The sequence below is a fragment of the Salvelinus alpinus genome, chromosome 37 (genome assembly GCF_045679555.1).
Source record: "Salvelinus alpinus chromosome 37, SLU_Salpinus.1, whole genome shotgun sequence".
Taxonomy (NCBI): domain Eukaryota; kingdom Metazoa; phylum Chordata; class Actinopteri; order Salmoniformes; family Salmonidae; genus Salvelinus; species Salvelinus alpinus.
This window is the reverse complement of record NC_092122.1, coordinates 5,168,225-5,191,952: the sequence shown is the minus strand read 5'-3', so window position 1 is coordinate 5,191,952 and position 23,728 is coordinate 5,168,225. Positions and strand designations below refer to the sequence as shown.

The window sequence follows — 23,728 nt, the reverse complement described above, 5'->3', positions numbered from 1 at the left end:
AAGTGCTTTCTCATCCTGTAAGGCAAGGAGTGTGGATGACTCATTCTAGGCCAAAGGACTAAGCATTTGAGTGAAAGAGTGTTCAACAACATATCTTCATGAACATAGGTTAATGTACTATTAGGATAAGCTATGTCGATACTATTTATATATGCCAATGTTCCACTCTTTGGCCATTTTTATCTCTGAAACAAAAATGAAACATCTCACAGTTGATATGTAATACTGTACATCACACACACAATGTCCATGTACCACTGTGGCATTTCTGAAACTTACTTCAGTAAGACCAGGTATGACATACCCATACCCAGGTATGACATACCCTATGGTTGAACTATGAATTCCTATGGTTAACATCAATTCTTTAAAGTCATACGATTATATATGGCCTGTAAATGTGGATGCTAATTGATGAAAACACTTGTGAGTGACCAAAGAGAAACAAACAAACTCGGTCATGTGAGAAGCCACAAACACCGTATTGTGCGTTAGGAAATCTGGCACCTTGGATTTGCTACAGTATCAAACCAGAAACCAAAAGCTTTTTTATACTTCATTAATATCGATCCTATGTCAAATTATGTTTCCATGATTGTTGAAAAAATAATGACCATTGTGCATTAGGCTATGAAAGAAGGCAATAATATAGGTCAGAGTGTATATCTCATGAGAAATACAATAGTGCAACACACAGATACTAAAATCACAGTATGTATGGGTATTCGCTAGCACAAGAGGGTATTCGCAAGAAACTAGCTCAAGGGTGGCTATTTCTGCACATTGTCTTAACGGGAGAAATAAGAATGAATCTGAACAAGAACAGAGAGAGGGCAGACATCAGAGATGTAACTTTGTGAATCCACTGTTTCCTTAAAATTCAGCACTGAATGGGTAGTCCTTGTGCTTCATGCTCCTGGGTGACAAAACAAAACACCATTCAGAGAGACAGTACAGTTGTTCACATGTTCAGAAATCAAAATGAACACTAAGTATATTTGAATTCAAAGAAAAGTAACAGCATAACATAACTGTCATCATCACATGAAAATGATGATTCGACTGAAATTTGACTTCATAATACTTATTTAAACAGTTTGAGCCTCCGCAGAGAGTGTACACTATAAAATACAGTACATGGGTCAAAATAAACCAGGTAGGGTCTCACCCTTTCATTGGGCAGACTCTCCAGTTCCTGCTAAAGCCCAGAATGGTCTTCATTTCCTCATCGCTCAACAGAAAGTCAAACACCTGCATGGTTCAAAAAGACAATTACCCCCAAAGCCACACGTGTGAACTAAATCAGATGACACACCTCTTCAAATAATGGAGAATTTATGGGAGATAATACCTTGAAATTCTCCTGGATACGTGTGGGGGTGATAGACTTGGGAATCACAATCGTGTTCCGTTGGATATGGAAGCGGATCAGGACCTGAAGTGAGGATGACAGAGAGAAAAGCGGACATGTAAATGGGATCCCAGGTTAAAGGAAATATCAGTACGGTTCGGGTTGGCTCGATAGTGTGAAAAGGGTATTAGAGTACAGTACCTAGGCAGAGGTCTTCTTGTGCTTCTCAGCGATGGCCTTGATGTTGGGATCCTCCAGCAGCGAAGGGTCCTCTGGTTTGAACCTGTTATTGACACACAGTGTTACAATCTTTTCACAGGGCCAACTGTAAATGGCTGTGTATGTTCAGAATTCATATACAAGGTGAATGTACACTGACTACCAAACATTAGGAACACCTTCCTAATATTGAGTTGAACTATTGGATTTAACAAGTGACAAGGGATCATAGCTTTCACCTGGTCAGTCCGTCATGGAAAGGGCAGGTGTTCTTAATGTTTTGTATACTCAGTGCATATCTCTCAGGTATTATTAGTTGAAGTATATGCCCTCACCATGGTCTGTCTGGGGCACCCAGGGGGCTGTAGGCGGTCACAGAGATGCCTTTAGAGTGACAGTAGTTGATCAACTTCTCCTGGTTCAGATAGGGGTGACATTCAACCTGGCAGTAGAAATAATTAGTGAGGTTATTCACTTCACCTACAGTTTTTATTACAACACATGGGATGTACTGTATTATAAGATAATTAGTGGTGGTATTTTATCCTGATAAAGATACAGAATTAAATGATATGGTGGATTACAAATAAAAAAAACATTTATTTGAATTAAGACCCTTTGTGTATTACTGTCAAATAAGTGCCATAAAGTGTTGCTGTTTATTCAGGAAGCCTGGGAAGTTGTTCAGTATGGTGACAATAGAAAGCACAAGAGGGTCTGTACACTCAAATAATCAGATTGATATGTACCCGTTAATCAGGATGTCTATTGGGATAGATGTGCCTGGAAAACCGCAGTAAGGTCACCAAAGCATTGCTGCCTTGCATCAGGGAAAGAGGCTGACTATAAGGCACTAAACAGGCCTTTTGTCACGAATCCCGCTTCCTGAGTCTGTTTTTGCCTGTGTTCTGTCCTGGAGAGTTTTTCCGGTGTCCTGGAACGCACCCTGTCTGGTTGCCGGGCGACGTAGCTAGTTGGGAGATCTCTGATTACCCGCACCTGTATCCCATCAGCTATCTGCACACCTGGTCCTGATCATCACCCCGCCACTTCATAAGCTCTGACCTGACATCCATTCCCTGCCGGATCGTTAGCCATGAACAGTATGTTGTGCCAGCGTATCAGCCTCCAGTTTGATAGAGTTTGTTTTGTTGTTTTGTACATCTTGCTTGCCTTGAACTTACCTCCGTTTTTTCTGTCTACAGTCATTCACCCGGAACACTCATCCCATCCCTACCTGGTCGTCGGTGACTTCAGTTACTTCCTTGGATCTGCTTACTCAATTCCATCAACTCACCTCCGCTGCCCGCTCCGCTACTTGGATTTTTCTATCACTACATTTAAACTTGTAAATAAATACTCACCTTCGTCTTACTCTCCTTGTCCTGGTCTGCTTCTGGGTTCTACTTTAGAGAATCGTGACAGAACGATCCGGCCAAGGATGAACCCAGCGGACCTGGACTCCGTTTGCCATGCCATTACCCAGCAGGAGAAGATATTGGGACAACACAACACGGCGCTACAGGAGATAGCGTTTTCAGTCCGGAACTTCTCTGCTAGCTTGACGAGTATCCAGGATCAGCTCAGTTTGCCGGCGGGTCATCCACCACCTGTTTCACCCCTCTCACCTGCCGCTTCTGGAGCGGTTTCCTTCCGTGAGCCCAAGGTTCCGACGCCTGATAAGTACGAAGGGGATTTGGGAAGATGCCGTTCATTTCTTATGCAGTGTGGTTTAGTTTTTGATCTGCAGCCATACTCTTACGCCACAGAGAAGGCTAGGATAGCGTTTGTTATTGAACTGCTGCGTGGTAGAGCTCTGGAATGGGCTTCAGCCGTTTGGGAACGACAGGACACCTGCATGGCGTCATACCAGGAGTTCACGGCAGAGATGAGAAAGCTTTTTGACCATCCAGTCCGAGGTAAGGACGCAGCTAAACGTTTGTTCTCTCTTCGCCAAGGAGCTCGCAGTGTGGCAGACTTTGATCGAATTCAGGACATTGGCTGTGGAGAGTGGTTGGAATGAGGAGTCACTACAAGCGGCTTTTTACCAGGGGTTGTTGGAGCAACTCAAGGACGAGCTGATCTCCTATCCAGAGCCTAGTGACCTAGACAGTTTGGTCACATTATCTATTCGTGTGGATAATAGAGTCCGAGACAGGAGGGAGAAGCAGTGGGGCCCGTCCAATCAATCAGCAACTCGGTTACCATTCGGGTCAGGAAGTGGACCAGAACGTGTTGATCATTATTCCCCACACGGGATTAGTGGAGGTGTCTTGCCGCCAGATCCTGAACCCATGCAAGTGGGGCGACACGGGATAACTAAGGAGGAGCGCCAACGTAGACGTGAGACCAACAGCTGCCTCTACTGTGGTAGCTCGGGACATTACATCTCCGCTTGTCCTCAGCGCCCGTTAAACTGCCCGGCTCGCTAGTTTTGGGAGGACTTTTAGCGAGCCAGTTTCAACCTCCCAAGAACCCTGTCAGACCCCGTTTTCCTGCGACCCTCATGAATAAGAATGAGTTTAGCGATGAACGCTTTTATCGATTCAGGTGCCGATGGCAGCTTCATTGATGCCGACTTGGTGGAACAGCTGGGGCTTTCCAAGGAGCAATTGCCGGAAGCCATTGAAGCAACCACTCTGAACGGCAGTAGTCTGGCACGGATCACTATGAGGACTGAACCGGTTAAGATGTTGTTGTCGGGGAATCATTCAGAGGTTCTCTTTCTTCATTCTGCCTTCGCCCCATGTTCCTCTGGTTCTTGGTTACCCCTGGCTGAGAACACAATCCCTCATTTGATTGGGTGACGGGTAAGGTAACTAGTTGGAGCATTGAGTGTCATGCTAACTGCCTTAGGACTGCCTGTTCTCATGCTGTTCCCAGTCAGGTCTGTGAGTCTGCTCCCCCTGATTTGTCCCTGGTTCCAGAAACATATCACGATTTGGGTGAAGTATTCAGTAAGCAGAAGGCTCTGTCACTTCCTCCCCACCGACCTTATGACTGTGCGATTAATCTGTTCCCTGGAGCTGCCTTTCCCAAGGGACGGTTATACAGTATCTCTCGACCTGAGCGTGAAGCCTTGGAGACCTACATCAAGGAGTCTCTAGCTGCAGGTCTCATTCGCCCCTCGTCATCACCCCTGGGAGCAGGATTCTTTTTTGTGAGCAAGAAGGATGGCTCTCTTCGACCGTGTATTGATTATTGGGGGTTGAATGATATTACGGTCAAAAACAAGTATCCCCTGCCCTTGATGAGCTCTGCTTTCGACTCTTTACAGGGTGCTACGGTGTTTACGAAGCTTGACCTACGCAATGCTTATCATTTGGTTCGGATCAGAGAGGGGGACGAGTGGTTGACTGGGTTCAATACACCTATGGGACATTTCGAGTACCAGGTGATGCCGTTTGGACTGACCAACGCTCCTGCTGTGTTCCAAAGTATGGTGAATGACGTGCTGAGAGATATGATTGGTATTTTTGTGTTCATTTACCTGGATGATATCCTCATCTTCTCGAGGGAGCTTTCTAGCCACGTCCAGCATGTCAAGCAGGTCCTGCAGCGGTTATTGGAGAACCGCCTGTTCGTGAAGGCTGAAAAGTGTGATTTTCACGCCCACACTAGATCCTTCCTCGGGTACATCATCTCCAGGGGAGAGATCAAGATGGACCAAGAGAAGGTTCGGGCGGTTCGGGATTGGGCCCAGCCCGGTACGAGATTGCAGCTCCAGAGATTCCTGGGGTTTGCGAACTTCTATCGGAGGTTTATCCGTGATTACAGCCGGGTGGCCGCCCCTTTAACTGTCCTGACGTCTTGCACCAGAAATTTCTGTTGGACTCCTGAGGCAGACCGAGCATTTCTGGACTTGAAGAGCCGATTCACCAACGCCCCGATTCTCTCTCAACCTGACACTTCCCGTCAGTTTGTTGAGGTGGACGCGTCTGATGTGGGGGTGGGCGCCATCCTGTCCCAGCGTAGCTCCACTGACGGTAAACTCCATCCCTGTGCCTTCTACTCTTGTCGTCTTTCACCAGCAGAGAGAAACTACGATGTGGGTAACCGGGAGCTTCTCGCTGTGAAGCTTGCCTTGGAGGAGTGGCGCCACTGGTTGGAGGGAGCGGAGCAACTGTTTGTGGTCTGGACTGACCACAAGAATCTGGCTTACGTGCAATCGGCTAAACGTCTCAACTCCCGTCAGGCCAGGTGGGCTTTGTTTTTTTGGACGCTTCAATTTTTCCCTGACGTTCCGACCTGGGTCGAAGAACGGCAAGGCGGACGCCTTGTCCCGGATGTTCTCCAAGACGGAGGAGAGTGGGGCCAAGACTGAGACGATTCTTCCCAAGAACTTTGTCGTGGGAGCCGTTACATGGAGGATTGAGGAGGATGTGATGGCGGCCCTTCGGACGCAGCCCGGCCCCGGTAACGGTCCACCCGGTCGGTTGTTCGTGCCTGAGTCGGTCCATTCTGTTGTCCTTCAGTGGTCCCACGCCAGCAAGATAGTCCGAGCAACGCCAGGGTGACAAGCTATGGCGCTACTGCGCAGACGATTTTGGTGGCCTGCCATGGGAGAAGATACCCGGAGGTTTGTTGCCGCTTGTCCTGTTTGTGCGCAGAATAAGAGTACCAATCGGCCCAGCTCTGGGCTTCTTCACCCCCTACCTATTCCCCGGCGACCTTGGTCGCATCTGGCCCTGGACTTTGTCACGGGGTTGCCCTCTTCTGTTGGGAACACGGTCATTCTGGCCATTGTGGACAGATTCAGCAAGTTTGCTCACTTTGTCCCCATCTCCAAGCTTCCATCTGCCACTTCAGGGTCCACGGGTTGCCCAGTGACATTGTTTCTGACCGTGGTCCTCAGTTTACCTCTGCTGTCTGGAGATCCTTCTGTTTGGCCATTGGAGCTACAGTCAGTCTCACATCTGGATTTCACCCCCAATCTAATGGTCAGGCGGAGAGAGCCAACCAGAAGATGGAGTCCACGCTGCGCTGCCTTGTCTCCTCTGATCCCACCTCTTGGTCCTCTCAGTTACCCTGGGCCGAGTATGCCCATAATACTCTCCCTTCATCTGCCACTGGGATGTCTCCCTTCCAGTGCCTGTACGGTTACCAACCTCCCTTGTTTCCTTCTCAGGAGAGGGATCTCTCGGTTCCCTCTGTCCAGGCCCACATTCGTCGTTGCCACCGGACCTGGCATCGGGCCAGGAAGGCCCTCAGAGTTTCTGACCGGTATCAGATCCAGGCGAATCGTCGCCGTATTCCTGCCCCCGCTTATACCGTCGGAGATAAGGTTTGGTTGGCTACACGGGATCTTCCTCTACGGACTGAGTCGAGGAAACTGTCACAGAGGTTCATTGGTCCGTTTGTGGTGGAGAGAATCATTAATCCTGTTGTGGTCCGACTCAAGTTGCCTGCAACGCTTAGAGTACACCCCACCTTTCATGTCTCCTGCCTCAAGCCGGTTCTCCTCAGTCCTCTGTTGCCTCCTCGTCCTCCTCCTCCTCGGATGATCGGAGGTGGTCCTGCCTACACGGTGCGCCGCATCATGGACTCCAGGCGGCGGGGTCGAGGGTTCCAGTATCTCGTGGATTGGGAAGGATATGGCCCAGAGGAGAGGAGTTGGATTCCTCGGCGTCAGATCCTTGATGGTGACCTGCTTCGTGACTTCTGGCGCTCCGGGTAGTCCGCCCGGTGGCGTTCGTCGGAGGGGGGGTACTGTCACGAATCCCGCTTCCTGAGTCTGTTTTTGCCTGTGTTCTGTCCTGGAGAGTTTTTCCGGTGTCCTGGAACGCACCCTGTCTGGTTGCCGGGCGACGTAGCTAGTTGGGAGATCTCTGATTACCCGCACCTGTATCCCATCAGCTATCTGCACACCTGGTCCTGATCATCACCCCGCCACTTCATAAGCTCTGACCTGACATCCATTCCCTGCCGGATCGTTAGCCATGAACAGTATGTTGTGCCAGCGTATCAGCCTCCAGTTTGATAGAGTTTGTTTTGTTGTTTTGTACATCTTGCTTGCCTTGAACTTACCTCCGTTTTTTCTGTCTACAGTCATTCACCCGGAACACTCATCCCATCCCTACCTGGTCGTCGGTGACTTCAGTTACTTCCTTGGATCTGCTTACTCAATTCCATCAACTCACCTCCGCTGCCCGCTCCACTACTTGGATTTTTCTATCACTACATTTAAACTTGTAAATAAATACTCACCTTCGTCTTACTCTCCTTGTCCTGGTCTGCTTCTGGGTTCTACTTTAGAGAATCGTGACACCTTTACCTGACCGAGCGGTCACTGTGAATAAGACAATGGGGCAGGGATATTGACAACGAGGCCTCTGCCCTTTGAGGGAGGGTTTAAAACAAGCGTCGGGTGCTCAGTGTCCTGAAAAGTCTCATTTAGAAGAAGGTTGAGGGATACAAGATACAATTAACGTCACATAAGAATATAGGATCAGCATTGTGTGCTTCACAATGTATTGTGTTGATCCAAGGCTTGTGAGCTTTTTGAGTGACTATCGCCATCAGTAAACACTCCTTCAGTAATGAAGGAAAGTCAGTACCTGGTTGTTGGCAGGTTTATACTTGAGGCCTGGCTTGTTCAGGATGGATTCAATCTGGTCTTTGTTAAAGTTGGAGACACCGATAGCCTTGACCAGTCCAGCATCCACCAGCTCCTCCATAGCCTAGTATACAGCACAACAGGTCAATATGGCATCCCCAATATGTGATAGATAACAATAAACTCAGGGTTGTATTCATTAGGGCACACAACGGAAAACAAAAATGAGCATTTCTTATTGGACCAGGTAGTCAGTTTCAGTCCGTTTGGTGTCTAATGAATATAACCCAGTTGAAGTAATGTTCAATTGAAGAGAACTGTACACTGTCCTATAGTGTCTTAGAGGACGCGTCCTCTCGCACTGACTCACCTCCCATGTCTCCAGGAACTTGGACCCATCGTCGATATTATTTCCATTGCTGTCCGTAGGGAAGAGGGCCTCTCCAGGCTGCGCAACAACGATAGCAATTAGAAAAGTCACAAGACACTCTTTACAGCTCCATAAACCTGGGGAATTCAAATCTGGACCTTGAAGCCAGTTCTACTGCCGATTCTCATTCTTCCTCTCTTATCGGGGACTGATTTAGACCTGGGACATTATCAGGTAGAACAGAAAACAGCAGCACTCCATACCTCCAGGCGTGGATTTGAATACCCTGCCATGAACCAATGGAGCCTACGTGAGCAAAAAAGCTACACGTGAGATAGTGTTAAAATGGTATTAGTCTCACCTGGAAGCCCATGGGCCAGTGTATCAGATAAAGATCCAGGTAGTCCAGTTTGAGATCACTGAGAGTCTTTTGACAGCCTTCTTTCACCATAGACTTCCCATGGAATGTGCACCACAGCTGAAAAGAGTACATGCTTGACTTGCGTAAGAACCACCCAATTTCCTCAATTCAACCTAAACCACAGATTCACTAGCCAAGATTTGATCACTTCAATTATATAGCCTTGATATCAAGTGTGTTATTTTAAATAGCATATTAAGGAGTGGTTCAACTTCTCACTGCAATGTCAGTGGTACAAACTTGAGACCAGAGATAACTGTACTGCAAGACAGTGACATTGCATCTCACCTTGCTGACCACGAACAGCTCCTCTCTCTTCACCACCCCCTCGTTGACCATGGCATGAATGCCCTCTCCCACCTCTGTCTCGTTCTGGTAGATGAAGGCCCCATCGATGTGCCTGTAGCCTGCAGCTATGGCCGCCCTCACCGCATCAGTTACTTTAGCTGGGTGGGAGTGGTACTGCGGAGGGAGCAGGAAACAGAATGATTCTTTCTTTCAAATGATTCAAATACAACATTATCAAGGTCTTCAGCAGCCAATCGGCAGTTGAAGGCGTGCTTAGGACGCTAAAGGTGCGTTACGGATACGGCGGTGGGATGAAACCATCAGGGACAACAGCCCCTTCTGGGATGGGGGAGGTGTTCCCAGGAGGGATTTTGGAAAGATAATTGGAGATCTACTTAGTAAGTTGCAGCTGCAGTGTGTTTAGCAGTGCATATAGTATGGTACAGCTACATGGAGAGATGTCGGTCATTGATTCTGGTAGTATTAATAAGTATGGATATATTCAGAGTGTCTAGCAGGTTGATCATCATGGTACTTTTTGGTAGTAAGTATACAGGCATATATTATGGTACATGGTGAAATAAGTATAGCTAGCTGTAATTGTAATGGCGTAGCAGATAAAGACAAAAAGCATTATCGGTCTTTACCTGGCTAAAAGAGAAGGAATATTGTTTACAGGAAACTCATTCTACAACTACAGATGAGGTTGTGTGGAAAAGGGACAGGGAGGAAATGTTTGTGTCACGGGCAAAGAAACTCAAAAGAGGTGATGATATTAACTAACAATAATTTCGATCCGAATGTACACACTGTCCAAACAGATCTGCAAGGAAAATATTTAAATATGCTATTGGACCATAAACAGATTTGTCTCATTAATCTTTATGGTCCAAATAACGCTGATTCACGCTTCTTAGAAACTATTTATAACAATCTATCGATCTCACAGTTTTAAGTACTTCAATGGACAGTAATGGAAATCACAAAAAAAACGTTCACCCTCATGCACTTAAGGAGACCACGACAACCATGGACACATTAGAACTAGTGGATTTATGGAGGCTTAAAAACCATGACCTACTGAGATATACATGGAGGAGGCTTAAATCAATCTAGTCGTCTACTTTCTTGTGTCCTTGCTGGCACCAAATGTTGAAAAAGTGTTGATGGGAGACAGAATTTGATCGCACTCTAGCGACTCCTTGAGCCGGGCCAAGCGCCTGCAAGCTGACTTGGTCGTCAGTTTAACAGTATTTCCTCCGACACATTGGTGCGGCTGGCTTCCGGGTTAAGCGGGCGGGTGTTAAGAAGTGTGGTTTTGTGGGTCATGTTTTGGAGGATGCATAGACTTGACCTTCGCCTCCTGAACTCGTTGGGGAGTTGCAGCAATGAGACATGATTGAAATTGGGAAGAAAAAGGGGAAAGTACAAAAATAACCAAAATTTTAAATAAAACACTACCATAGAAGCACAGAGTAAGTTAGAAGAAAAACAAAAAGAACTGGAGAAACTTACTCAAGAACGATCAAGTGTAATATAAACTGAGTATACTAAACATTATGAACACCTTCCTAATATTGAGTTGCATCTCAGAACAGCCTCAATTCGTCAGGGATGGACTCTATAATGTGTCGAAAGCGTTCCACAGGGATACTGGCCCATGTTGACTCGAATGTTTCCCACAGCTGTGTCAAGTTGCCTGAATGTCCTTTGAATGGTGGACCATTCTTGATAGACACGGGAAACGGTTGAGCGTGAAAAACCTAGCAGCATTGCAGTTCTTGACACAAGCCGGGGTGCCTGGCACCTACTACCATACCCCATTCAAAAGGCACCGTGACAAAGGCACCTTCTGAATGGCAGACATACACAATCCATGTCTCAAGGCTTAAAAACCCTTTAACTTGTCTCTTCCCCTTCATCTGCACTGATTGAAGTGGATTTAACAAGTGACATCAATAAGGGATGATAGCTTTCACCTGGTCAGAGCTTTCACCTGGTCAGAGCAGGTGTTCTTAATGTTTTGAACACTCAGTGTATTACAAAAATAAAGAAAACTGGATGGAAAAACGCAGCAAATTATTTTAGAATTTTCAACGTAAAAAACATGAGCTGGTGCACACCCAGAAAAAAGTTGTTTGTGTGGAAGTGCTGACTAATGGCAAATAAACTATTAACTATCAAAATAAATAGAGTCGCAGACTCCATATATAAACTCCCAGTAATTTATTGTGTATTTACCAACGTTTCGGCATCACAGTGCCTTCTTCAGGGTAATGTCATGAATACTTGAACCAGGTTATGTAGACAAACAGTGCAATTAGTGCAACCAATGACAATAGTGATGGGTGTGTCATAATGCTTAAGTTATTTAGAATTAATTAGTGAAACTGTTAAAAAAACAATAGTTTATGGCATATGAAATATATTAGACTATTGTTATCATATAGAAACATAATTGAATATTGAACATAATATTTGCATCAACATACATTATTGTTTAATTCAATTTCACATATTTAGTTGTTTCGTATTTCATTTCATATTTGTTACATATAATCTTTTGGTTCAACCTTAATGCATAATAAGCATCATCAACAGGGGGAACATATTAGGTTTATGCTAATAAACTGTAAAACAAATATATCAATATATAATACTTGTTCATAAAATAAATGATTGTTTATAAGAAAGGCCTGAGATCAAAGTCAATATTTAGACCACTAGGGGTCAATGTTTTTAGATAGGATATCCAGTAAGCCTCCCTTTGTAGTAGTAGGATCTCAATGTTACCTCCTGGCTGACAAATCATAAGAGGGGGATTTACAGAGATACAGTAGGTGGAATGGGCTGAGAGCAGCTGAGGGGTGGGTTCAAAATACCATGATCTATAAATGTTGTGACTGAAAATACTATATACAGTGCATTCAGAAAGTATTCAGACCCCTTGACCTTTTCCACATTTTGTCACGTTACAGCCTTACTCTAAAATTGATTAAATAAAAACATATACACACAAAACCCCATAATGACAAAGCTAAAACAGTTTTTTTGACATTTTTGCAAATGTATAAAAAAACTAAAACAGATACCTTATTTACATAAGTATTCAGACTCTTTGTTATGAGACTCGAAATTGAGCTCAGGTGTATCCTGTTTCCATTGGCCATCCTTGAGATGTTTCTATAACTTGTTTGGAGTCCACCTGTGATAAATTCAATTGATTGGACATGATTTGGAAAGGCACACATCTGTTCATATAGTCTATATAAGGTCGCACTGTTGACAGTGCATGTCAGAGCAAAAACCAAGCCATGTTGGTCTGTAGAGCTCAGAGACAGGATTTTGTCAAGGCACAGATCTGGGGAAGGGTACCAAAACATTTCTGCAGCATTGAAGGTCCCCAAGAGCACAGCGGCCTTCATCATTCTTAAATGGAAGAAGTTTGCAACTACCAAGACTCTTCATACTCTTCCTAGAGCTGGCTGCCCGGCCAAACTGAGCAATCGGGAGAGAAGGACCTTGGTCACGGAGGTGACCAAGAACCCGATGGTCACTCTGACGGAGCTCCTGAGTTCCTCTGTGGAGATAGGAGAACCTTCCAGAAGAACAACCATCTCTGCAGCACTCTACCAATCAGGCCTTTATGGTAGAGTGGCCAGATGGAAGCCACTCCTCAGTAAAAGGCTCATGACAGCCTGCTTGGAGTTTGCCAAAAGGCACCTAAAGGACTCAGACCATGAGAAACAAGATTCTCTGTTCTAATGAAAACAAGATTGATATCTTTGGCCTGAATGCCAAGCGTGGTGGTGGCAGCATCATGCTGTGGGGATGTTTTTCAGTGGCAGGGATTGGGAGACGAGTCAGGATTGAGGGAGAGCTGAACGGAGCAAAGTACAGAGAGTTCCTTGATGAAAATCTTCTCCAGGGCACTCAGGACCTCAGACTAGGGCAAAGGTTCACCTTCCAACAGGACAACGACCTGAAGCACACAGCCAAGACAACGCAGGAGTGGCTTCGGGACAAGTCTCTGAATATTCTTGAGGGGCCCAGCCAAAGCCCGGACTTGAACCCGATCAAACATCTCGGGAGAAAACTGAAAAGAGCTGTGCAGCGACGCTCCCCATCCAATCAGACAGAGCTTGAGAGGATCTGCAGAGAAGAGTCGGAGAAACTCCCCAAATACAGGTGTGCCAAGCTTATAGCGTCATACCCAAAAAGACTCAAGGCTGTAATTGCTGCTAAAAGGTGGTTCAACGAAGTACTGAGTAAAGGGTCTGAATACTTATGTAAATGTGATATTTCATTTTTTAATATAAATTAGCAAAAATGTTAAAACATTTATTTTTTTTGCTTTGTCATTATGGGGTATTGTGTGTAGATTGATAAGTATATATATATTTTTTAAATCAATTTTATAATAAGGCTGTAATGTAACAAAATGTGGAAAAAGCCAAGCGGTGTGTGTATGTATGTGTGTATGTATGTATGTATGTATGTATCTCTATCAGATGTGTTTAAGTACTATGTATCCAGATGTAATGTGTCAAATAGCAAAATATAGTTATTTAACTACTGTGTAAAAAAAGTTCCATGTATGTAAATTGTACATGTAACAAAAAAAGAAAAAGCAGTAAAAACACAATTATGTTTGTCCTCCAAAGAGGGAATGGAGGATGGTCCAATAATAAATACAACATTATATACAGTGGGGAGAACAAGTATTTGATACACTGCCGATTTTGCAGGTTTTCCTACTTACAAAGCATGTAGAGGTCTGTAATTTTTTATCATAGGTACACTTCAACTGTGAGAGACGGAATCTAAAACAAAAATCCAGAAAATCACATTGTATGATTTTTAAGTAATTAATTTGCATTTTATTGCATGACATAAGTATTTGATACATCAGAAAAGCAGAATTTAATATTTGGTACAGAAACCTTTGTTTGCAATTACAGAGATCATACGTTTCCTGTAGTTCTTGACCAGGTTTGCACACACTGCAGCAGGGATTTTGGCCCACTCCTCCATACAGACCTTCTCCAGATCCTTCAGGTTTCGGGGCTGTCGCTGGGCAATACGGACTTTCAGCTCCCTCCAAAGATTTTCTATTGGGTTCAGGTCTGGAGACTAGCTAGGCCACTCCAGGACCTTGAGATGCTTCTTACGGAGCCACTCCTTAGTTGCCCTGGCTGTGTGTTTCGGGTCGTTGTCATGCTGGAAGACCCAGCCACGACCCATCTTCAATGCTCTTACTGAGGGAAGGAGGTTGTTGGCCAAGATCTTGCGATACATGGCCCCATCCATCCTCCCCTCAATACGGTGCAATCGTCCTGTCCCTTTTGCAGAAAAGCATCCCCAAAGAATTATGTTTCCACCTCCATGCTTCACGGTTGGGATGGTGTTCTTGGGGTTGTACTCATCCTTCTTCTTCCTCCAAACACGGCGAGTTGAGTTTAGACCAAAAAGCTCTATTTTTGTCTCATCAGACCACATGACCTTCTCCCATTCCTCCTCTGGATCATCCAGATGGTCATTGGCAAACTTCAGACGGGCCTGGACATGCGCTGGCTTGAGTAGGGGGACCTTGCGTGCGCTGCAGGATTTTAATCCATGACGCTGTAGTGTGTTACTAATGGTTTTCTTTGAGACTGTGGTCCCAGCTCTCTTCAGGTCATTGACCAGGTCCTGCCGTGTAGTTCTGGGCTGATCTCTCACCTTCCTCATGATCATTGATGCCCCACGAGGTGAGATCTTGCATGGAGCCCCAGACCGAGGGTGATTGACCGTAACCTTGAACTTCTTCCATTTTCTAATAATTGCGCCAACAGTTGTTGCCTTCTCACCAAGCTGCTTGCCTATTGTCCTGTAGCCCATCCCAGCCTTGTGCAGGTCTACAATTCGATCCCTGATGTCCTTACACAGCTCTCTGGTCTTGGGCCTTGTGGAGAGGTTGGAGTCTGTTTGATTGAGTGTGTGGACAGGTGTCTTTTATACAGGTAACGAGTTCAAACAGGTGCAGTTAATACAGGTAATGAGTGGAGAACAGGAGGGCTTCTTAAAGAAAACCTAACAGGTCTGTGAGAGCCGGAATTCTTACTGGTTGGTAGGTGATCAAATACTTATGTCATGCAATAAAATGCAAATTAATTACTTAAAAATCATACAATGTGATTTTCTGGATTTTTGTTTTAGATTCCGTCTCTCACAGTTGAAGTGTACCTATGATAAAAATTACAGACCTCTACATGCTTTGTAAGTAGGAAAACCTGCAAAATCGGCAGTGTATCAAATACTTGTTCTCCCCACTGTATATACACTGCTCAAAAAAATAAAGGGAACACTTAAACAACACAATGTAACTCCAAGTCAATCACACTTCTGTGAAATCATGCACATTTGTGGCCTGCTGGAGGTCATTTTGCAGGGCTCTGGCAGTGCACCTCCTTGCACAAAGGCGGAGGTAGCGGTCCTGCTGCTGGGTTGTTGCCCTCCTACGGCCTCTTCCACGTCTCCTGATGTACTGGCCTGTCTCCTGATAGCGCCTCCATGCTCTGGACACTACGCTGACAGACACAGCAAACCTTTTTGCCACTGCTCGCATTGATGTGCCATCCTGGATGAACTGCACTACCTGAGCCACTTGTGTGGGTTGTAGACTCCGTCTCATGCTACCACTAGAGTGAAAGCACCGCCAGCATTCAAAAGTGACCAAAACATCAGCCAGGAAGCATAGGAACTGAGAAGTGGTCTGTGGTCACCACCTGCAGAACCATTCCTTTATTGGGGGTGTCTTGCTAATTGCCTATAATTTCCACCTTTTGTGTATTCCATTTGCACAACAGCATGTGAAATTTATTGTCAATCAGTGTTGCTTCCTAAGTGGACAGTTTGATTTCACAGAAGTGTGATTGACTTGGAGTTACATTGTGTTGTTTAAGTGTTCCCTTTATTTTTTTGAGCAGTGTATATAAAATGCAGTAACCTGCAAATGTCCCTTGTGGATTCAAATATATACAGACTTGATCACAAGATATTGCACAAAAGGGATTTGTGACTTTTATTGATACAGCTATGAGGAAATGGGTGCAGCCTTTCAATGACAAAATCACAGGACCAAGGCTAAGCAAATCTTTATTGTAACAGAAACTATGGGGTTTATTGCCTATTCCTAAAAAGAGTTCACATATCTTGACTAGCTAATATTTTGACAATACAGTAGGGCAGGCTATATAAAAATCTCAAATCGAACAAATCTCATTGCTCATTTTATGGAATTACAGCTGGCTCCTGGTTATGTTATTGTCGAGAGCGTGATAAGTAATGTAAACTCACGTGAACTCGTACATCGCCTTGGTCCGTACAATTAACCTTATTTTAGCGCCCCCAAAACGTAATACTTCCAGATCAACTGTAATTTCAATACCATTGTAAAGCACAATTTCTCCCCTTTCCAACAGAATTCACGCCGAGACCTTCACGCTGCCCGTTTCTGCATAATTCAAGAAGGCAATGAGCTCCTTCGGGTCTTTTTAAAAATGGCGGGTGGGGAAGCGAAACTAATGCGTTATAGTGAGAAGGACAGATGTCGTGTGGGAAAATTGCTTTTTTGATCTGTCCAACTTATCGCCTCTAAAATGTAAATAAAACACTATAAAGAGTTTATATAATGTGTCATTACATACCTATTTGAAGGTTTGTGTCGAATGTGAATCGGGTTTTTAGGGCGGTGCTAAATTGATCTTACAAGTAAACAGCGGCTTTGAGAATGATGATCGCTTGCAATGATGACGAAAAAAATGACTAGGTATCCCCCCTTCCCCCGTCACTGTCCATTTCTTGTTTTTAAAGGATGAGGGAAGTGCTACACCTGGTGGAGAGAGATTGTACGACAGAAATAGTTGCTTTATGCGTGCTGTACGTTACGACATGACACGTCAAGATGTAACGGAGGGTCCGTTTTTTCTACTTTTCTCCAATACTATAGAGCCATTACCATGTCGATCAACGCTTGAATAGAAACCTAGTTCACACCCCCGATTTTGAAGTCAACACAGTCCCATTAGTTTTCTTTGTAGCCTCGTTTGAATGTCGTGGTTACGCACATTTGTACGGAATGGGGTGAGTTTACGTTAGAGATAAGTAACATTACTTGAAAAGATATTATAATTGCATAACGGAAGAGAGAAAGCTACGTATTCATATGTCATAAATGCATAGCATTCTGTAATTTCCAAAGTTGCTCAAAGACCAAGAACTCAAAAAGTTGGACCTAGCTAGCTAGCTAGTAGTATAGCTAGCTTTCTTGGCAAAATACAAGTAAAGGGGATTACTTGCTAAATTTAGAACAAACCTTCCACGTCCCGAGACCGAGAATGGGCATGTCTGCACCGGTGTTCAATTTCACGGATGTTGCCATCGTCCTCTTTGTTGCAAAATATACCTTTAGATACTTTGTTGCATTTGCCGAGTGTGCTAGTCCCGAGTGTGCTAGTCCAACCTCAAGTGCAGTGCAAAGTTCAGACTACGAATGGTACAGCAGCCAGCACATATTGGTTATATATTACGTCTGGAATTCTATTTAGCAAAACATCCTGGACAACAGTGCCACCCTCTATCAATGATTTTACAATGGCACAGATGAGTCGCTTCAGACTACTTTGACATAAACCTGCAGATGGATTTGAAATGGTTCCAGAATACGAATACGTTCTTTGTAAAACAGAACCAAAATAGTTTAACAGCATTTTCACAAATGGAATAATCATTGCCGCCCCCCCCCCCACACACCTTGAATTGCACATTTGCATCTTATCAATTTGTTTCTGAAACTTAATCAAAAACGTTTGCTTCACCTCAAACATTATGTGTAACAAGCACTAGAGGGAGACATTACCACACCGTTCAGCTGGCAATCAAACGCTAAAAGGGGAAATTGCAAAAGTTAAGAATTCTTTTACTTAAAAATGCATATACCCATTGATTCTTGAATAATATAACTTAAATGCCTCGTGAGCTTAGTTAAATTGTCTTACCGCATCAGAACCCAAAATATAAGCTTGTTTTTACTTTTGTTTGGAAACACTGTAATGCCTCAAACATGGTTAAAACTATCACTTAGATTTTATGGATGCTCAGTCCTTGCATCCATAGCTCTGTCTATGAATTTGAGAGTGGTAAAATTTCTCCAGCCCCAATCCCTAAGCTATTTACCAATTCAGGGGCGGTGGGTCTGCTTTGTTATTGTTTGAACTGCAGATTGCACCTGTAACTGGCATATTATGGATACTACACCTCGGAATACTGCTCTCCAAGGAAAAATTGAAATTATGCATTTAGTGATACATGCATGAAGTCAAAAGGTTAAATTCTAATATGGTATTGATACTAAGATTTTTATATTTGTGTGAAATGTGAGGAAGAGATGTGGTCAAGAAAGAAAAAAACATTGCATTGCCATCAATAATCTTATTTAAAAAATAAGAAAAAGCCTAAGATAAAGCCTAAAGCATGTGATTAGGGAGTATAATATAGACTAGTCTTTAGTCCACTCAACACAAATATAAACGCAACATCTAAAGTGTCGGCCCCATGTTTCATGACCTGAAATAAAAGATCCCGAAAATGTTCCATTTGCACAAAAATCTTATTTCTCTCAAATGTTGTGCACAAATTAATTTTTGTCCTTTTGTCCTTGTTAATGAGAATTTCTCCTTTGCCATGATATTCCATCCGTCTGACAGGTGTGGCATATCAAGAAGCCGATTAAACAGCATGGTCATTACACAGGTGCACCTTGTGCTGGGGACAATAGAATACAACTCTAAAACGTGCAGTTTTGTTACACAACACAATGCCACAGATGTCTCAAGTTTTGAGGGAGCGTGCAAGTGAAATGCTGACTGCAGAAATGCCCACCAGCGCTATTGCCAGAGAATTTAATGTTCAGCCGTCTCCAACGTAATTTTGGAGAATTTGGCAGTACATCCAACCGGCCTAATAACCACAGACCACGTGTAACCACGCCAGCCCAGGACCTCCACATCCGGCTTCTTCACCTGCAGGATTGTCTGAGACCAGCCAACCGGATAGCTGATGAAACTGAGTTTGCTTCACAAACTCTCAGAAACCGTTTCAGGGAAGCTCATCTGCGTGCTCGTCGTCCTCACCAGGGCCTTGACCTCTCTGCAGTTTGGCATCGTAACCGAATTGTGGGCAAATGCTCACCTTCGATGGCCACTGGCAAGCTGAAGAAGTGTGCTCTTCACAGATGAATCCCGGTTTCAACTGTACTGGGCAGATGGCAGACAGCATGTTTGGCATCTTGTGGGTGAGTGGTTTGCCGATATCAGCATTGTGAACAGAGTGCCCCGGACAATGAACACAATTGCATTATATGGATGGCAATTTGAATGCACAGAGATACCGTGATGAAATCCTGAGGCCCAAAATCTTTGAAATTGTTGCATGTTGCGTTTATATTTTTGTTCAGTGTAATTTGATAACTTCCTATACAGCATCTTGAATTTGAACCTGGTTAAAAATTCAAGAAACACAGTATACCATAAGATGTTGTATTTACTTACCCTTTGGTAAGGGCTGGATTCAAACCTTAATGCGGAAGTATCGCGAAAGATCCGTGTAAAAATGTCAAGGTAATTTTTGATTGAGCCAACATATGCAGCGTTTACCTTGAATGCAGTCTCCACGAATGCGGGAACATTGTCTTTACATTTTAATCAAGCTATAACACGGACTTTCCGTGATATGGATTGACTCCAGCCCTTAACCAGGTTAATCTCATTAATAAACCTTCTTCGGGATCGGTGTCCCTTCCACGGGACGGTTGAGCTAATGTAGGCTAATGCGATTAGCATGAGGTTGTAAGTAACAAGAACATTTCCCAGGACATAGACATATCTGATATTGGCAGAATGCTTAAATTCTTGTTAATCTAACTGCACTGTCCAATTTACAGTAGCTATTACAGTGAAAGACTACCATGCAATTGTTTGAGGAGAGTGCCCAATTTTGAAGATGAAAAGTTATTAATAAACAAATTAGGCACATTTGGGCAGTCTTGATACAACATTTTGAACAGAAATGCAATGGTTCTTTGGATCAGTCTAAACTTTGCACATACACTACACATACATCATCTAGTGGCCAAAATCTAAATTGCACCTGGGCTGGAATAATACATGATGGCCTTTCTCTTGCATTTCAAAGAACAAAATACAAAAGAACGGTTGTTTTATTTCTTTGTATTATCTTTTACCAAATCTATTGTGTTATTTTCTACTACATTCCTTTCACATTTCCATAACCTTCAAAGTGTTTCCTTTAAAATGGTACCAAGAATATGCATATCCTTGCTTCAGGGCCTGAGCTACAGGCAGTTAGATATGTCATTTTAGGCAAAAATGGAAAAAAGGGGTAATCATTATTTTTCTAAAAATCTCTGTCTTGAAACATGTGCAATGTGAATGTGTGGAGCCTACTGTACGTATCGAATAGTTATTCCCCACCATGAAGAATAAGCCAAACCCCAAAAGGCAACCAAATGACGAAAAAACAACCCACCAATTTTGTCAAAGTCAGACAAAACCTCACAGACATTTAAATGAGCCATTCAAAATTCTGAAAAGGACGTACTGAAAGAAAAAAGAAAAATAAGAAAAGAAACAAGAAACAGAAAAGTTATCAGAGCCACTGTCTGTGTACCTCACAATGGCTCTCGCTGAAGTTTGTGTCTCTTCTGATCTTCTCCCAGCTGGACTTCTGATTTCCACCCCGTCTCCTCTGATCTGCCTGCAGACATCCGACAGCCTTTTGCCAGCCTGTGAGCTGTCAAAGTACCCCTGGAATCAAACGCCCAGCCATCACATCTCCATGCTCTGGCATGATCAAAGAGGCACAGGTAAGCCAGACATGGAGCCACATACAATTGCCATCTAAAAAGGCGGAACATTTTCATTTTTTAACGTTTATCTTTTGTGTAACTTGACTAGGCTGAGATGACACGGCTCCTGGAGAACAGAGTCAATGCATCGATCAGAATCAAGGACAAGAGGTTGATCAGTTTTGAAGATAAGAGAGATTAGTTAATCTTGATCTGACTGTCTCTAGGAAACTTTTGGACAAAAAGTTCAACACTTGTAGTGAGTTGTCTGAACACTGAAGAATTTGAATTTAAGATGGAATTTTCATCACCTTCCGTCTAAAGTTCATGTTTAAGTCATTCATTAAATACATATATATATATATACTGTCACTGTCTCATCCATGTCAAGATACGGCTATACAATATACCTACTATTACCTATGTTAAAGTACAAGCAAGCATATATAGACAAAGAGAAATATGGACAGAGAACACACACACACACACACACACACACACAGGCTATTGACCAACACACACCATTGACCTAGGATTCCTTTCCGATGCCCCTAGTGATCTACTGATCTCCAAGTCTGGCCTCCCTGATGTGTATGGTTATAATGGGGTCTCTGTGGGCCGGTGGCCATGCTTCCCTTCTTCTCCCTGCTCCCTACCAGAGATCACACACTAAATCTTTGAGTCCCGACCTGTCCTGGGGAGATCAAACAGTATCTCTGTGATCGGCTCGCCGGGCCTCCTCTCTCTCTCTCTCTCCGACTCTGTCTGTCTGCCAGGGTGCACTGGGTCATCCCTGTCCACACAGAGGTAATACTGAGTGTCAGCTCCTGCTGAGTTCAACCACATACCATACATTCTGTCCACGGACTAAACACAACATAGGAGATATTGTCATCAGGCTTTTATTAAAAATCGCTACTGGAATCAATGGGAAATTATTTTCATCAAAATCAAATCAAATCATCTACATGCTTTTAGTATAGATCTTCACTGGAAATACCAGGAATACTAGCAATCTCAACTGGGTTAATAGACAATGAACACTAACAAAGCAGTTATTATTGAATTGGGTCTGATCAATGTGAATCAAATTAAAGCAGTGGATTATCATCTTCTGAGAAAAGTTATTTGCGAGAAAACACATAACGTAGAAACAGAAACATTGTAGAAAGTCAATGGTTCATGACATATAAACGTGTCTCTTTCTTTAAGGGTTTGATGGAATTCTGGCTGGACAATCAGACCTTGATGATGATACTTGAGTTCTCAGAAAGAAGAGGAGAGAGGTCATATAAAGACATGCAACAAGTAGTCTGCACTATCCACCTCACCATCACACAGAAGAGCTCCTCTGTCCAGTGGGACGCCTGCTGCCCCTCTCAGAGCTGGGCGACCTTTCACCTCTGCTGGGCACTGAGGCAGACACGAGCCTCTGAGTGTCTGCTTCCATCGTCTGCCCACTCCCTCCCTGTGTGTTTGTAATGCGGTGTGTGTGCGTTCGGAGTGTGTGTGTTTGTGTACGGTCCGTGGATCATCCACAGCCACGGGCCTCTCCTGGCCACTCCTGCCCCTCAAACAAGGCAGAGGCTTCAGCTTGATTAACCACTTAGTTTATCCTCTCAGACAGAATACTGCAGGGAGAAAGCAGAGTAATGAAGTGCTTCTCTGACGCCTTGAATTTTTGGGGTTCAATATTGTTTGCTCCCTGTGAATAATCTGAAGATGTTTATTTTTCATCAAAACAAGTGCCCCTCCATGTCCCTCTCTCGCCAGCCCTAACTGGTGTGAATAAACATAATCAATATAGTATATATTTTGAGAGGGAATTGGAGGCTTTTTCCCTCAAATCACTTCTGATGGGCTGTTCGTCTTTCTAATTATGTAGATTATACTGTGTGTGTCAGACATGGGCTCAACAGACGTGGAATAGAAGAGTGCTTTGCCTTTGTACCGGACGGAACAGAGTGTCAGAGTTCCACAAAGGTTGGCAATTACGTTCTCCTGTGTGCTTCTTTGTTCATGAGAAGAGGAACTGCACTCGACAGACAGACATGGATAGACTGTCTCAAGAATGATTGAGGGTTGAGGAGTCGAGACTTAGTTGAAAGTCAAGTAGCTGTGCAGAGCCTGCAGTCTAGCAGCAACACTGACGGCTAGACACATATACCAATCCTGGTTCAATTCCCACATCCACTTTTCTTACTGTTCTCCTACTTGTCTGTTTCCAACTGTCTAAATAAAGTGGAAAATGACAAAATAATATCAAGTAACTGCTGTCAGTAATTCTCTTTCATGATATCAAATTGTCTCTATAAATGAGTTTTAGTATGAATGTAGGTAATGTATCTGACTTTCAGGACTTCAAATAGCCCCGTTTACTGTAAACAATATTCTTTTTAGAATTTTCACAAACATCCCTCATTGAGGAAATAGATGACACATCAAAAACTGAAAAATTCACCTGGAACTCTTCCAAAAAATTCCACCACTTTCGATCAGCCCTCCACACGGCTCAAACTCCTCTGTCCTAACAATGGAACCCTCTTCGAAAAAAGACGCCACGGAGTGAGTGATGTGACACACATTCAACAGTATACATAGCGTGATGACTTGTCAAA

General features: G+C 43.8%; 1 long non-coding RNA gene and 1 pseudogene across 1 annotated transcript; one reads left to right on the top strand and one right to left on the bottom strand.

The window, feature by feature from the left end:
* Positions 1 to 77: 77 nt before the first annotated feature.
* On the bottom strand, positions 78 to 17,750 carry LOC139565964 (aldo-keto reductase family 1 member B1-like; annotated as a pseudogene).
* Positions 17,081 to 23,376, top strand: LOC139565965 (uncharacterized). The gene is made up of 4 exons (XR_011673018.1): positions 17,081 to 17,329; positions 20,982 to 21,128; positions 21,220 to 21,917; positions 22,323 to 23,376. It is a non-coding gene; the product is annotated as an uncharacterized lncRNA (long non-coding RNA).
* The last annotated feature ends 352 nt before the right edge of the window (positions 23,377 to 23,728 follow it).